Raw genomic sequence first — 17,131 nt, 5'->3', positions numbered from 1 at the left:
CCTGAATGTGCTCCATGAAGACCATGAGGGCTGGATGTGTGAATGCCACCTCGTCCGCATTTCACTTCGATGCCATTGACTAGAAGCCCCTTCTGGGCAGAATGTCTGACAGGAAGAAGAGGGAAAGTCTGTACAAGCAGAAGTTTCACTGTAAATCCTGGAAGGAGCCTTTACTCCTAATCCTGGTATTTACTTGCCATCCACCTCCAGACCTCACCCCATAACCCTGGGATCTCCTGGAGAGAGGTAGTGGCAGAGGACCAGGCAGAACGTGAGGACTGGAGCACATGATGTATAGTGTAAGGCTGACGGCACTAGGGTGGTGGAGCCTAGTAGAGATGAGCAAGGTGGGGAGCAGAAGATGGATGTAACTGCAAAAGGGCAGGAGGTCAGAAGCTGTTATCAGGGAATTTGGTCTGCTCAGAGCAGTAGGTTGGAGCAGAGGACCTCCAGACATCCATTCCAATTGTTGTAATTCTCAGGTATGCTGAATCAAAGAATCATTTTGATTGGAAGAGAGTCTCAGGATAACCAAGTCCAGCTGTTAACGTAACACTGTCACATGAGTCCTTGAGCAGCCAGCAAAAGGCCATGCCTTGGAAGACAGCAACCGTTCAATATCACATAGAAGCACCAGTGGTTTCCAGAGGTATCTGGTGGTTTCTGGTATCGCTGGTGCACCTGAGGCCAGGACAACATGTCCACTGAAATTCACAGCAGGGTGACTCATGTTTGCCGGGAGTTCAGGGTTTTTCCCAGGTGCTCTGGGAGGCTGATCCAATGTCCCTTTGTAGTCTGAAATGCACAGAATGGGCCATGCCATTCCTGACCCAAGAAAAATGGCCATGAGCATTTGGCTCCCTGCCCTGCTCCTCTCCTCATAAGCAGGCCATGCAAGCCTATGGGCTCTGGGGTTCCCTTGCAGAGCAAAACAGGTCCCTTTGGGTGTGGGTGTCTTTCAGGAAAGGACAAGGGCATCTCTTTGATCACAAAACCTGGATGTGGTAGAGCCTGATGAGCGTGAACAAGGTCCTCGTGGCTGTCACTCCAGCCCACAAGGGACTTCCCTCCAAGCCAACAACAGTCTTTCCTTGCTGTTCAGCTTTGCCACATCCCTGTAGAGGTGCCTCTCTTCTCCTGCATGAGATTGCAAAGTCTTGACGTTCTGCTTCAACTTACCCACAGTGTCCATTGTGTCTACAATGACCTGTGGGGCGAAATGTCTCTCACGGTTAGACAATGTGTCTACACTGAAAACACTGGACAATTGACTTAAGGTGTCCTTTAAAGATGAACTTCACCATGACTGATGGTTGTGCTCACCACCAAGAAGGCAATGTGACAATCCATATCACATAAAATCACATGACATCTACCTGAGTACTAGCCTTAGACCTCGGGCGTAATTAGCCTTATGAAGCTGGGACACAGATTAATTACTTTGGTGTCCAGCAGTATGAAACAGGAGCAAAACATTTGGGATGAAAGAAACAAATAATTAACCACCAGCGAGGACTCATCAGGCAACAGCTACTATAGGTTGAGATGCTTCATGAGTAAGGAATGCTTGCAACCTCACAGGGATCTAGGACACAGCATAAAAGCCTGTGCTGCTCCAGGTTCTGCATCCTTCTTTCTTGCCTCCCTTTCGTCGAGGAACGAGGTAAGCCTCTGTGTGCTCCATCTCTCCTCGTGGGCTGAACTGCTGTCATGGAGGCTACTCAGGTGGATCCTTGGGCTGCCTCAGCTTGGCCCTGCAATAGAACTTTTCAAGGGCTATCACATCTTTCCCTTTTGACGTGGTTGGCTGGGGAGGGCTCGGAAGAGCTGGTTTCTTTTGAGCACATGGGGATGAATGGGGCTCAGCTGCAGGGATGTCTGCTCAGTAGAATTTCTGCTTTAGACGGATGGTCCCTATCCAAATGGCCAAGTGCATCCAGTGCATCCTCCAGTGCAGCACTGGTTGTTCTGGAGATGGGGTTTGATTAGGCTCTCCACAGAGGCTTTAAATCCACTGAGCTGGGTCCTGTTTCAAAAGTGGTTCAGCCTTTCTGGACCATGCAACTCAGAGAGCACGGTGAGGGCCATGGCAGCTCTATGCACACTGTGTGTTTTCAAGAGCTGATTACAAGACATTTGTTCCACACAGCCTATTTGCGCTGGGATACTTGCATCAACCTTCATTTGTGCTTTTGCACTGGGTAATGCATGAAGAGGTCCTTGTGGAATCAGCAAGCAGTTAGGCACTTCTTTGGTCCTAGGTGTTCAAATCTAGCCCTAAGCTGAGATGTCACACCTGTTGTACATGTCAGCAAGATCAGTTTATAGTGATGGACCACCAAATGGAGATGGAGGGCAGTAAAGTGTATCTGCAGAGAGAACTGAGGACAAGAGAGAATGAAGTTGGGGTTCTGTGTTCCCTCTCTGCTCTGTTTCAGCTTTGCCTCCCTTACCGAGAGATGTCTTGCTTCAGACCCTGTATCCCACCACCTTGTGGTTCCTGTGGCCCAACCCCACTTGCAAGCAGCTGCAGTGAGCCCTGTGCTGCCCACTGTGGTGACTCGACGGTGGCCATCGAGGCCTCCCCGGTGGTGGTGACCCTGCCGGGCCCCATCCTCACCTCTTTCCCTCAGAACACAGTCGTGGGATCCTCTCTGTCGGCTGCTGTTGGGAACTCCCTCAGCACCGGGGGGGTTCCCATCTCTTCTGGGGGCTCCCTTGGTCTGGGGGGGTCAGGGCTGTGCCTGCCTCCCCCTCGCTGCCGTCTGAACTGCTGAACCTAGTGCATCATCCCTTCTGGAGCAGGAAGAATGATGGGGACTGCACAGCAGGAGTGTGGCCAGGGCTTGCAGATGGGCTGGGTGTCCTCATGCCGCCTGGCAGGAGGGACCTGTGCCCACGACTCCTGGCTACACTTCTGGCCTCGCCGTGTCTCCTCTGGTTCTGCTGTGCTCTGAGCACCTCGAGAAAGGGCTCGTTCTCTTCTGTTTTGCTTAGCCTGCTGCTGCTGGGGGGAGGGTGCTGGAGTTAGGGACTGCTCTTGCTGGGCTGGGATTGCCAGCAGGTAGAGCAGAATGGGGAAAGGCAAGCACTTTGTGTGGAGCTTGTCCTTGGGAAATGGGCTGTCCTCTGTGTCCCACATACCCTGCAGATGTGTTTCTTGGTCTTTGCCACTGCATTTGCTCCTTCTCATTAAAGACTTTGTGCAGCATAGCTAGAGACTCATGGTGTTTGTTCTCCTCCTCCCTCACACAGCCATCTGCTCTGCAACTAAAGATCCCTGGCCTTTGTTCTGAGCTTACAACTATTTGAGGGTGTCTTCTGCCAGTGTACCCAGAGCATCTTGCATGTTTGCTCAGGAAGCAACGACTTATTACTGACTGTCCTGAGTACCTCTCTTCTGTGCCACTGCTTTTGCTCCTTCTCATTAAAGACTTTGTGCAGCATAGCTGGAGACTCATGGTGGTTTGTTCTCCTCCTCCCTCATGTAGCCATCTTCTCTGCAAGGAAGGGCATTGACTTCTCTCTCATTCTTACCACTAGTTGTGAAAGGAGGTCCCTGGACTGAAACCACTGCACTAAAATTATCAAGCAGGCAAGAGAAAAATCGAAAAGCATTGCAGAAATGGAATGTCGGTCTTTAACCTCCGTATCAAGCCTTTTGATCTCTCTCAGGGACAGTCTTGACTCCAGCCACTGAAAGCATCCAAGAGCTGATCTCGTGTCTTCTGCCAGTGTACCCAGAGCATCTTGCATGTGTGTTCAGGAAGCAGCGACTTCTCACTGCCTGCCCTGAGTACCTCCTGGCAGAGGACAAAAGCCCATTCATGAACTGGGCTGAGATGACAACGCTTGCTGAGGTGACAGGAAAAAATGGACATGTGTGCTCAGCTGAGTTGTGGAGGGCATCTTCAGAATCAGGCAGGGAGAAGTTGCCTTTCTAAGCCTGAATCTCAGCCCAACTCCCGGCATTTGGAAGTCAGGTTTATCCCTCCTTTCCTTTTGCTGATGCACTTTGCTAGTCATTGATGTTTTGGATGGAAGTGGCACCTCAGTCCTCCTACACACAAGGAGGTAGCCAAGAACAAAGGATTATCCAGTGTCTCTGTTTAGTCTTCCAGATGATGCATTTCTCTCCTCAGTTCTGCTCCAGCAATCCCCCTCAGCAGTCATTGCTTCTCCAGGTGCATGAGTATTGGGGCAGGTGCACGTCTTCCCCTGACTGAATGCTATTGCTTCTGCTCTCTATTTTGGTCCTACCTGCTCCCGGCAGCAAGTGGAAATCTTTCTGCAAGGTGTCCTTCCTCTGCAGGAGGAGACCCTGATGTCTGCATGCCAGGTGCCCTTACAGGGACTCCACAGATGTCATCATGTGTCTGAGTCCCATTTCTGCACAGCTAGAGGATCTATCAGCCCTGCCACAGGGACACTGAGGTGATTAAGGACTCTGCTTATTTGCCATACAAGGACAGGCTGGGAGAGCTGGGGTTGGGTAGCCTGGGGAAGGGAAGGCTGAGGGGGCACCTTATGTTTTTCTCCAAACACTTGGCGTGGGAGGATGGAGAGGCAGAGTAATAAGAACGAGCTCTTATCAAACATACCCAGTAAGACGGCAAGAAGCAATGGACAGAGGTGGAAATAAAGGAAATGTCACACACACAAACTCTGTTTTCCTGTGAGGGTGGTCAAAGACCAGTGTTCCAACTGACCACATGTGAATGTCTATACAGGCCTTGTGTCAGGTCCTCTCTGCTGTTTTTTGCAAACTTCATATGAAGAAGAGCCGTTGTGATTCCCTCTCTCATTGGTGTTGTGGGAATAAACTCCAGGGGATGGGTATGAACTGGAAAGGGGGAAAGCGCTGGCCGTCATGATCCTGCTCTCTGTAACTGCCTGTTCTTGTAGCACTGCTCATCACAGAATTATAGAATGTCCTGAGTTGGAAGGGACGGCAGAGTGGGAGTCTGCAAACACTGTGCCAAACCCTCTATACAATTTTTTTTTCTTTGAGCAACCCTGGAAGCATAGACTTGAGAAGCTTCACATCCTCGAGGTGAAGAGTCTAGTTGTGAGAGGCTCCTTGTGTTTCCCTTGGCTATAAGTTGCAAGAGAAACGAGGGTGTCTTAGTTTTTAATTAACAAGAACATTGTTACAGCCAATTCTAGTAAACTTCAGAACGTCTCTTCAATGCAGAGTCTGGACAAGCTAGGTCAGTGGCTCTGCACGTGGGCTGGGGACATAAGGTCTCCAAGATATGCAGTCTTGATTGTTAAACAGAGTCTTTCAAACCAAGTTATTGTGCATACCAGGATCTCTTGTCAGAAAATGTGCTGTAGATGAAATAACACTGTGCTCTGAACACACGCCTTGTACATAGCAGCAGTCCCTCTGAAGGGAATGCAACCCCACACCTGGCCAGACCGCACTGGAGAGATGGAAAAGATAAAGAAGGATGGAGGACAAATTCACTCCAGTGTGACTTTGAGACATTATGTAAAGAACAGCATCCTCCCACTGTGCCCTCAAATTGCAAACCTGGTTTCATGAAATACAGCGTATGCCTTGGTCACCACCTTGGCATTCCCAATCCTCATCTTTACTCTGACATAACATCATGCTTTTCTTGCCAGGTGCAACCAGCAGCAGCAGGTCCAGCCCTGGGTCAGTCCAAAAATCCCCGTCTCCTAGCTCCTGAGCCCAGCCTGGAGCCATCTCAGCAGGAAGAATACACTGGTCTCAGTGGGTGTTGTCCAAGTCATATGGACCCTGATGCTGTACCAGCATTTCTCACTAGCCCTCATCTGGGATCTCTCGGACAGAAAGTGAGGAGCAGCAGGGAGGGAGAGTCTTCCCAGGAAAAGCAGCTGTGTGATGGCAGGGAACAAAGGACCAGAGTAGAGGCTGTTACCTGTGACCCTGCATTACAGAGACAGGACAGCACCTGCCTCTGTGCTGCTCTGATCACCCCCTGCCCGGGTTGCAGAGCGGAGCTTCCAGGACACGGGGCTGTTCTGCTGGGATGCAGCAGCAGGGCTGAGACTTTCCTTTCCCCATTGCTGCCTGGATTGGGGGACATGGAGGTGTGGAGCCAGAGCTGCCGTGGGCAGCAGGAGAAGCAAGGCTCTGTGGCTTTGACAAGGAGCAGCTTCCAAGCACTCTGGATCCCAGCGAAAGAAAAACCTCCTTGCGTTGGCCAGGAATCAAACCCGGGTCAACTGCTTGGAAGGCAGCTATGCTCACCACTATACCACCAACGCAACTGGTTGCAATTGTGTCTACTGCTGCTGCACTTCACCACTGTCCTCCTCCTGCTCCTAACATCCTGAGCAGGGCAGAGGGGAAGAATCTCACCACGCACATGGAAGACCAGTAACAGATAGAGGACGGGAAAGCTTCCAGGTGAAGGTAAACGCGGGGACAGGGCTTAGCAAAAACTGCTGTGGGAAAACCAGACTCGACTTGGGGGAAATTAACAAAAACACAAACATAAACCAGCACCTTTCCTCCTCTCTGCACAGGCTCAACTTCACTCCTTCACTCCAGACTCCTCAACTCACCAAAAGGGCACCGGGGGTATGCATTTTCCCTCTGCTTTTTCTGACACTTTTTTTTTTTTATTCCTTCTCTCTCTGTGTAACATTTTCTACCTTTCTGGATTATGTTTTTGTAGAGGCCACAAACTTTGATGATGGCTCAGCAATGTCCTGTTAGGTTAGCTGTGGAAATGGAACCAGCTGTGTGCAGCATCTTATGTCTTCTCTCAGAGGCCACCCCGCAGCACCCCCTCTCCCCTCCACCACCAACCCCCAACCACACAGAGCCAACACAGTGCCCATTGGGAAGAGCTGCTCAGCCCTGCTCCTGGATGGACCTACAGGTGGGCACAGCAGCAAACAGACTGGGACAGAGAAAACCGCAGGTTCTGGAGGCAATTGCATTGGTGTTTCCCAGACTACGGGAAAGCAGACTTGTCCTCCTCCCCAGCTGCAGAGCCCTGGAGGTCCCCTCTTGTGTCTGGGAAGCTGGGGATTGAGCTGCCTGGTGGGAAGGGAGAAACAGCAGTGTCCCCAGGACATCCCCTGCCTGCTGGGGGAGCTCTGTGCTGTGCTCTGCCTGCTGCTCCACAACCCCCTCTGCCTTGCTGAGGGGCACTTTGGGAGTGGTGCCAGCTGAGAAAGCAAAGGAGAAGGTGTGAGTGGCAGAGAGAGGGGGCTGAGGGTGTGGGACAGCCCTGGGCAGCCCCGGGTGTCCAGAGGGCAGGAGGGCAGGGAGAACCTGGTGAACACTGCAAGGGAGAAGCAGTGTCTGTTGGGACTGGAGCGAGGCGAAAAGCAAGTAGCAGAGGATGGTTTCGATTCATCGATCTCTGGGTTATGGGCCCAGCACGCTCCCGCTACGCCACTCTGCTCCCCCCAGCAGCTCTGCAGGGACCTCCCAGCCCTGCCTGACGCTGCCTGGCCCTGCCAGCACCAGCGCTGCTGCTCAGACCTCCTGCCCTTCCTCCTGCCTCTATTCTGCATACACTTTTCCAACAGATTGAGCTCTGCATTAATGTTCTACAAGATTTTGGACCTTTTCCAGGGACATCTGGCTCACTCTAAACTCCCTGATGTGGGTCACATTTGAAGTGAGACTCTGTTACATTATTTGGTCCTGCTCTGGGCACAATTAAATTCTGGGGTCAATGTGGTTTGTCCTCCCACCTCTGAGATGGCTGAATCCCCTTCTAAGACTGTTTTGTCCTACCCCCTGGGATAGTTTGGCCCTCCTCTGGGGTTGGTTTAATACTCTTGGTACCCTGTAAGTGATCTGTTGAAAGCATTTATGCTGTTATATTATTGAGAATTTTGCTTCATTAGCAATAAGTTTGTAATAATGTATATTATTATACAATATTGTCTATACATTTATTGCTGCAATTATTTTTGCTGTTATTGATTGTTGCTGTTATTGTTGCATTATTACTGATTGCTGCTATACTATTGATTGCTGATAATAATTTGTACTAGCTTGAGGTATATGTATTTGCTTTATTAATCATGGGTATACTTGCTAGTGGTGATTTTTGTAGTGTTTGTGGTAATCTATAATAAAGCAGAGAAATTTTGAGGATGAAGCCCCCATGTCCTTGTGTATTATGGAAGCCTACAAGCAGAGTCACAATCTGTACACAGCCACAGGCCAGGTAACCCTTTAGGTCATGATGGCATCAACAGCTCAATGACACCTGCAGCTTTGGCCAGCTGAAGTGCATGCAGAATCACTTTCACCATATTAGTTCTTGATTCTACAGGCCGTGAATTCAGGCACCCAAGCCTCCTTCTGTAGGATCTGGCTTGCTCCTGTCTTTGTTCCCCCTCCTTATCTCCTTTATTACATACAAGAAAAAAAGCAATAGCAATTGTTGGACCTTCTACTGGGCTGGATTCACAGCACCCATCCTGCTCCTGCCCCATGCACAAAATCTATGCAGGGCTTGTAAGAGAGATTATTAATATTATTGTTGGATGCATACCATCATTCTGGCCTATACTGCCTCCCTCAAAATGGCATGACAAGCACACAGGAAGCCTTTGTTACTTATCTGCAACTCTGATAATATGATTATGTTTATTTTGTTTTCTAGTGCTGAAACTACCGGGCAACAGAACTCTTAGAATTATGTAAAAACATGAGAGGAGTGTTTAACATGGCAAGGGAGGGGAAAAAAAACCAATGCAGTCCTGCAATCATCTATCCAGAGACCGGATACTTCAGGGAGAGGAGGGGAAAGGAGGTGAAAGGAGAGAAAGTAATTTACTTGATAAATTAGAATATTTCCAGAATTTTAAAAATAGTATAGGATGGAGCTGTTAGCGAAAGACCGTATCAACAAAAATAGTTAATTTTGCATGTGATTAGGTATAAAAGGTCAATGTTAAAAGCCTCAGAAACACGATACACAGATAAGTGCCTATTTATGACTTGTTACCATGTGTAAATACTAAAGAGAAAAAAGAGGATTTCCAGTGTTTCTTTCTGCTTAGTGAAAGCTCCACAGTTTGTACTCAGCTCCACAATGAGACCTCCAAACTTACCTGTCTTCAGCACAGGGACTGGATTCAGTTGCCTAAATGTAGATCTGTAGTGCAATTCTTGACAAGATAAGGTATCCTAGGATGATGGATGTGACCCCGAACTTAAGATAATCCCTTATCCTTCTGTGATGATATTTAGAGCCCAGCTGGGACACTCCATAGAGTCTAAGCCATTTTTCTACACCTGTGTGCACATAACTGAACACCAGTCCAAGAATGCCTCTATAAAAGACAGAAAACCAGAGGCACTTCCCAGTGCCATCCCAGTTGTCTTGATAACTACTTTGTACAGGATGATTGGTGTCTGGAGGTGCTTGTAATTTATCATTTTCTTGGCGCATTTTAAAGCGATGTCAGTTCTTCATAAATTATGTCAGAGTGGCATTACATTCAGGAATTACTATGTTAGGCTGGGATTTGCTTGGAGTTCTATATCACTAATGCTTTTTTTCCTTCTTCTTCTTCTCTCTTGAGTCTTCTTTCTTGATGAAATGTGGTTCTTAATGGGCCAGATATGACTTCTCCACAAAGTATGCCAGCAGGTGTAAGTAACTCACATGCTTGTGCTTTGAAGCTGTGCAGAAACAACGCTTTGTCATGCACAGGCTGCCTTCCCTTCCAACAGCAAGATAAAGGGCGTCAGCACGGAGTCTTCCTCTGGCTAGAGGGTCCTTCATTTCTATTCACTGAAGAATCAGCTGAAGAACAACTCACAGAGGATTTCCATTTTATTTTTATTTTAGACACATTATAATTAGTAGCTGTAGGAGTATACTGTTTATTTTGTTATTTTATTAAACTGGTTTTATGTCAATCCATGAGTTTCCGCCTTCCCTTTTGCTTCTCTCCCCTGCTTGGAGAGGGGGGACAGGCGGACTGAGTGAGCATCTGTCATGGCTTTGATCACTCGCTGGGGTTAAACCACAACAGCTTGGAAAAGGTTCACAGCATGAGTTGCTCCGTCACCTTCCCAGGGACCAAGGTGAAGCTGGGCAGCCTGTAGTTCTCCGTGTCCTCCTTCTTCTCCTTTTCAAAGGCAGGAGTGACATTTCCATTCCTTCCTTCCTCAGACATCTCTCCCAGTCATAGTGAGCATTCAAAGATTATGGAGTGTGGCTCATGATGCCATCGGCCAGCTCCCTCAGCACTCATGGGAGCATCCCGTCAGGGTTCATGGACTTATGTATGTCCGGTATTCCCTGACGTGATCTTCTTTCACCAAGGATATGGCGTCCATGCCCCAGACTCTCCCCCTGATCTCTAGGGCCTGGGATTCCTGAAGCCTGGTCTTGCTAGTAAAGACCAAGGCCAAGGCGGCATTCAGTACATCAACCTTTTCTGTGTCCTGTGTCACCAGGTTCCCCAACTCATTCAGCAATGGGCCCACATTTTCCCTAGTCTGCCTTTTGTCACCTATGTACTTACAGAAGCCTGTCTTGCTGTCTTTGGCATCCCTGGCCAGATTCAATTCAATTTCAGCTTTGGCTTTCATAACCATGTCTATTGCATGCTCAGACAGAGCATGAACATCTGAAAAGAAAGAACTCTTAATTATCTCATGCACTTTCACCATGCAAAGAGGCAGAGAGATGCTTTAGAGAATATAACTGTGTGGCTGATGAAAAATCCCTTGAGCCATGCACAGGCACGCACGCACGTGCATCACACACTGGAGGAATGCTCTGAAGAGGCAGGCGGAGCCCAGGAGCCCTTGAGGCTCAGAGGAGGAGGATGGAGCAAGCGTTCACAGATGTTGCAAAAGAAACTAAAAACATCTCAATATGAAAGGAAACTGGAGGATTTATTTGTTTGGTTTTGGTTTTTTTTGACAAACGAGCAAAAACTACCAGTTGTACTTAAGGAAATGCAGACACAGAGCAGGGCAAAAGTCATTTTAGGATTATGTTAAAGTAACATATCTTGAGCATTTATTAGGGTCAGTCTGAATTGCCCGTGATGCCAATTTGAAAGTGATCTCCCTGAGTTGGAAGCTTTTCATCTTCTTTTCTCCCCTGTCCTGTCTGTCCTGTTGAGGATGGGGAGTGAGAGAGCGGCTGGGTGGGAGCCTGGCAGCTGCCGAACTGCACTGGTACAACTTCTTCCACTTGCTTGACTAGTCTTCCTAGATTTTTTTTTTTTTTCCCCAGAGGAAGGCAGGACAGTGGAGGAGTTTGCCTCGGTTGATGAGGACTGGGTTAGGGACCAATTAAGCAATCTGGACATTCTTAAATCCATGGGTCCAGATGGGATGCACCCACGGGTCAGCCTCACCTCCACCCCTGGAAAGGTGATGGAACAACTTATCCTTGGTGCCATCTCAAGGCATATCAAGGATAAGAAGGTCATCAGAGGCAGTCAACATGGCTTCACCAAGGGGAAGTCATGCTTAACCAACCTCATAGACTTTTATGAAGACATAACAAGGTGGATTGATGAAGGCAAAGCGGTGGATGTGGTCTACTTTGATTTCAGTAGAGCATTTGACACAATCTCCCACAGCATCCTCGCAGCTAAACTGAGGAAGTGGAGACTGGACAATCAGGTAGTGAGGTGGACTGTGAACTGGCTGATGGAAAGAAGCCAGACAGCTGTGGTCAATGGGGTGGAGTCTGGTTGGAGGCCTGTATCTAGTGGAGTGCCTCAGGGGTCAGTACTGGGACCAGTATTATTCAATATATTCATCAACGACTTGGATGAGGGAATAGAGTGCACTGTCAGCAAGTTTGCTGATGACACCAAACTGGGAGGAGTGGCTGACATGCCAGAAGGCTGTGCTGCCATCCAGCAAGACCTAGACAGGCTGGAGAGTTGGACGGGGGAAAATTTAATGAAATACAACAAGGGCAAGTGTGGAGTCTTACATCTGGGCAGGAACAACCCCAGGTTCCAGAATAAGTTGGTGAACGACCTGTTAGAGAGCAGTGTAGGGGAAAGGGACGTGGGGCTCCTGGGGACAGCAGGACGACCATGAGCCAACACTGTGCCCTGTGGCCAAGAAGGCCAATGGTACCTGGGGTGGATAAGAAGGGGGGTGGTTAGTAGGTCGAGAGAGGCTCTCCTTCCCCTCTACTCTGCCCTGGTGAGACCACATCTGGAATATGGTGTCCAGTTCTGGGCCCCTCAGTTAAAGAAGGACAGGGAACTGCTGGAGAGAGTCCAGCGCAGAGCCACGAAGATGATGAAGGGAGTGGAACATCTGCCTTATGAGGAAAGGCTGAGGGAGCTGGGGCTCCTTAGCTTGGAGAAGACTGAGGGGTGACCTCATTAATGTTTATAAATATGTAAAGGGTGAGTGTCACGAGGATGGAGCCAGGCTCTTCTTGGTGACATCCAATGATAGGACAAGGGGCAATGGGTACAAACTGGAACACAGGTGGTTCCATTTAAATTTGAGAAGAAACTTGTTCACGGTGAGGGTGACAGAGCCTGGAACAGGCTGCCCAGAGAGGTTGTGGAGTCTCCATCTCTGGAGACATTCAAAACCTGCCTGGATGCCTTCCTGTGTAACCTCATCTGGGTGTTCCTGCTCTGGCAGGATGATTGGACTGGATGAGCTTTCAAGGTCCCTTCCAATCCCTAACATTCTGTGATTCTGTGATTTTTCAGGATGCAAACCCAGGCTTTACAGAGTTGATTAAGTCTTAAATACCTCAGTCTTGAATTCACATCACCTAATTTTTCACCTATGTCTTACATGGAGTTCCCACACCCTCATGGAGAGTGCTTCAGATGACCAGCAGACATCTACCAAAAGGAATCTACAATTTCCACAATAAAGTGGACAAACGAGGTAAAAAAAATAAGACACATAAAAATAGCTGCAATTGTATGTTATTGTATGGCTTGCTGTATTTAGGGCCATGTAATACATTGGTATCATATTGCAATGCTCTGTATTCATAACACCATTGCTACTCAAGTATTTGTTATCATCTTTTAGAAGTATTTTCAGCTACTGAGAAATGAACATATGTCAAATTCAATTTTTTCCCCACAATATTAATCTACTAAAGAAGAAAAAGAAAAAAAGAATACTCTATTATTTCTGTTAACGATTGTTTTCCTTACTCATACAATTCTGAAAAACTGGAAGGAAACATTGGTAATACTATACTTAGATTGCTAGCATGTCATAAAGCATACTGCACATTTATATAGCCCAAAGATATTAAAAATATCCTTAACACATGATTCCATCATACTAAGAAGTTGCTATTTGGAGATCTGATCCTACTGGGAGCATGTGAAAATTCAAATACCTCCATCCATTCTCTGTAGGAGTTTTTGGAATCAGATAGAAGATGCAGCCTCTTACAGATGAAATCAAAGTGATTTTTCTTTTCCTTCTTCTCTCTAGTCATAATTTCTCATCCTCTCTGCCTTGGGAATTATTGCCAGTACTGAAGAGAGAGAGAAAACTCTACTCGTTTTAGTAAGATAAGGTAATACTTAAATTTCTGTTCCAGCAGTGCAGACTTCCACCAGCAGTGCAGATTTTTTACATCTGAATTAGTTATGCAATCAAACAAGAGAAATAGGAACCTCCGTGGCATCAGGAATTCATATTATTTGAGATGTCTGTGGTGGCAAAACGTTAATTTTACTGACAGTATACCTGCTTATTTCTATTGTCTGTAGAAATCTTTGGCACATGTAGCTGCCTATTTTGCTGATAAATATGTTGAACAAGGAATCACAGTGTCTATACTTTCTCATCTCCTCGTTTTCTCTTTCATCTTTGCCAAGGAAAAGAAAAAGGCATTTTCAAGAATCCTAAAAACCCAACAAAAATCCTTAGTTCTCTTAGAGTAAAACTAAACTTTAAATGTCATGGGCCACATTATCTCAATCCCAATGATGTAAATACAGGAAGAAAAAAATTCTCTTTATGTGACTTTCAAAAATCAGCCAAGTATATTTTAGCTAAAACAGTCCAGGAAGTTTCCCAGAGAAATAATTCTGTTAGCAGATCTGCTGAGATGATAAATTCCCAGAAAATGGCAGCAAGCTGTAGATGCTGGCGACCACTTTTATGTGGGCAGCCGTTGGTAAGCTGAGCATCTTTTAACTTCCCAGACCTTCTCTTTAATGAAAACTCAGAATATGGATTTTATATGATTTGATGAAACAAAAGTAAGTGCATGAACACTTTTATGAATTCAAAGTTGTTTAGGTTTGGATTGTATTTTGCAGGGTTAACAGTGAAAATAATGCAGGTAGATCACTTCTGCTTGAGTCAGACCAGGAGGTGGAAAGCCACAGGATCTCCATACCACCTGGCTTAGAGCACTAATAATATTTCATTTAATTCTAGCTATCAAAAAGTCGGGTCATTGTATACTCACTTCATTATTAATGACACCTCCAATCCTGGCATCCTTGGACATCTGCCTTAGAAGGAAATAAACTGTGCTTCTGTCTTGTGCTGTATTTCCCACCATTAAATATAAAGCAATTCCAAGATGACTGGCTCACATTTAGATGCCTTCAGACATTTGGATGCTGAAATTTACTGAGAGACATCCAGCCCATCCACAGTAAATTCATCACCAATCCACCACAGTAGTAAAAGTAACAAGTGTTGCTAAGAGTGGATTTTGGGAATAAGAAATGAATAAAATAGGAAATAAAAAGAAAGGTGTGGGGTAGAAGAATGTAAGATTTTAATGCAGTGTGGGTTAGGCAAGTGGAAAGGTTTAAGTAGGCTATAGAAGTAACACAATGTGTGAATGGGATGGTCAGAGGATACTTCAGTGTTTCAGAGAACATTGCACCTGAGCATGATGCAGATGGCATGGAATGAGGGGTGGAGATTGTACTGTGTTGGGCTGGCATGGTGTCAGCCTTCTTCCTAGCAGTTCGTGTGGTGTGTACTTCACATTTGTGGCTGAAAGAGTGTTGAAAAAACACCAATATTTTGGCTATTGCTGAACAGTGCTTGTACAGAGTCAAGTCTTTCTCTCCACAAAGACCCGTAGTCTTGGGATAGGATGGAGACTGGGAGGGAAAACAGCAGGACAGCTGGCCCAAACTGCCCAAATGCATATTCCGTACCATATGATGTTTGGCACAGCAAGAAAAGCTCAAGGAATGGAGGAGGAAGAGACCATGTTCACGGTTAAGGTGTTTGTTTTCACAAGCCACACTTAGACATTCTGAGCCCCTGCTTCCTAGGAAGTAGCTGGACATCTGCCTGATGATGCAAAGTAGTGAATTAAGTCCATTTTTTGCTTGTGTGCACAGCTTTTTCTCTTCTTATTAAACTGTCATTACCTTGATCAACAACTCTTTTCAGTTCCCTTTAATTTTCTCCCCATAAGAGAGGGGAGTGTGAAAGAGGTACGATGCTTATCCAGTTGCAGAAAATTTCAGAATAAACTGAGTCACTTGACATGTTAATAAGGGACAAATGATACAGGAAACATTGAGAAGAACCAAACTTTGTCAATCAATGACTCGATGAAGGGCAAACAGGGAGGAACAAAGGGAGGGTAAACAGGAAAGGATATAAAATGGGCTGGTCCCATGATAACGGGGCCAGTCAGTGCACTCATCTGGTTGAGCCCTGCACCTCATCTCTGCAGTCTGTCCTATCGTCTTATAGCTTCTTATTTTCAACCTCTTCTCTGCTGCTGGTGGGACCTGGGTGTGGACACCCCGCAGCCTGAGGTGTCAGCGACTGGGGCAAGTGGTATGTAGTGCAGCCAGACCTTGGTATGGATCCCACGATTTGTCTGGGTGGCTGTTTTGCTTCAGAAAGGAAACCAGGAGCCCTCGGGGTGACTCCTGGCTCCCCTGGATCAAGCAAGAAAGGAAGAACACAGAAAGTGGAAATGTCACATCCCTTTTCAAGAAAGGCAAGAAGGAGGAGCTGAGGAACTAGAATCTCACCTCAGTGCCTGGGAAGGCAATGGAATAAATCCTTCTGGTAGCCATTTTGAGGTACACAAAGAACAGGAAGGCGGTTGGCAACAGTCAGCGTGAATATGATGAGGGCAACTCAGGCCTGATCAATGTGATTGACTTCTATGATGAGATAAATGTCTGGATAGGTGTGGATGTTGTATACCTTAATTAAAGCAAGGCCTTCAGTACGGTCTCCTACAGGTTACTTAAATGCAAATTTGGAAGATATGCTCTGGGTAATAAAGTGGTAAGAATGGCAATGGTCACAATTGCCAGGCTCTAATGGCTATGTGGTAAGAAGTCCTGCTATCAGCAAATTACTGGTGGTATTTCTCAGGGATTATTACTGTGAGTACTACTACTTAATTTCTTTATTGGTAACCTGAATGATGGAATAGAGTACTCTCTCCTCGTATTTGCTCATGCTTCCAAACTGGAGGGATTGGTGATGCTCTGGAGGGAAGAGCCTGTCTTCAGGGGGACTTTGGCAGACCAGAAAAATGGTCTGACTGGAACGTCCTGGAGTTCAACAAAAGGAAATGAAAACTTGTACCTCTGGGAAGAAAGGAACAATCTCATGCCACAGGGCAGGCCAGGGCATGACTGGGTAGAAAGCAGCTTTGCAGAAAAGAGCAACTTTTGGGGGTCAGGTGGACAAGAAGTCACATGTGTGCCAGCAGTGTGGCCTGGTTGCAAAGAAAGTCCAAATGCATCTTGGGCTGCATTGGCAGGAGCACCAGCAGCCGGTGGAGGGGAGCGATCCTTTCTCTCTCTTTAGCACTTCTGAGTTGACAGCAGAAACCACGTGCCCAATGCTGGACTGCCCACTACTGGAAAGACATTGCCTAGCGGAGCAAGTCCAGTGGAGAAACACAGGGACACAGGGTGATTAATAGTCTGACACACCTCTAGAAGAAGGAGGGTCCAGGAGACCAGGTTTCTTCATCCTTGTCCCTTCCTAAGGGAAGGAGATCATGTTGCTGTCTGCAACTGCTTAGTGCACGGGTAGATTCTCTTAGAAGCAAATAATTCTCAGAGGAGCACAGTGATAAGATGCGAGGTAATGGGTACAAGTCGGAACATAGGAAATTTGGATTAGGGAGTAGGGAATACTTTTTCACCTTTAGGGTATTCAGACTTGGAACAG

General features: G+C 46.9%; 1 non-coding gene across 1 annotated transcript; it reads right to left on the bottom strand.

The window, feature by feature from the left end:
* Window positions 1-6,186: 6,186 nt before the first annotated feature.
* TRNAG-UCC (transfer RNA glycine (anticodon UCC)) lies at window positions 6,187-6,258 on the bottom strand. Its single transcript has one exon. It is a non-coding gene; the product is annotated as a tRNA-Gly (tRNA).
* Between the last annotated feature and the right edge of the window lie 10,873 nt (window positions 6,259-17,131).

Source organism: Caloenas nicobarica, chromosome 10 (genome assembly GCF_036013445.1).
Source record: "Caloenas nicobarica isolate bCalNic1 chromosome 10, bCalNic1.hap1, whole genome shotgun sequence".
NCBI lineage: Eukaryota > Metazoa > Chordata > Aves > Columbiformes > Columbidae > Caloenas > Caloenas nicobarica.
Note: the sequence above shows the minus strand (reverse complement) of the source record. Positions and strands in the feature narration are given on the sequence as shown.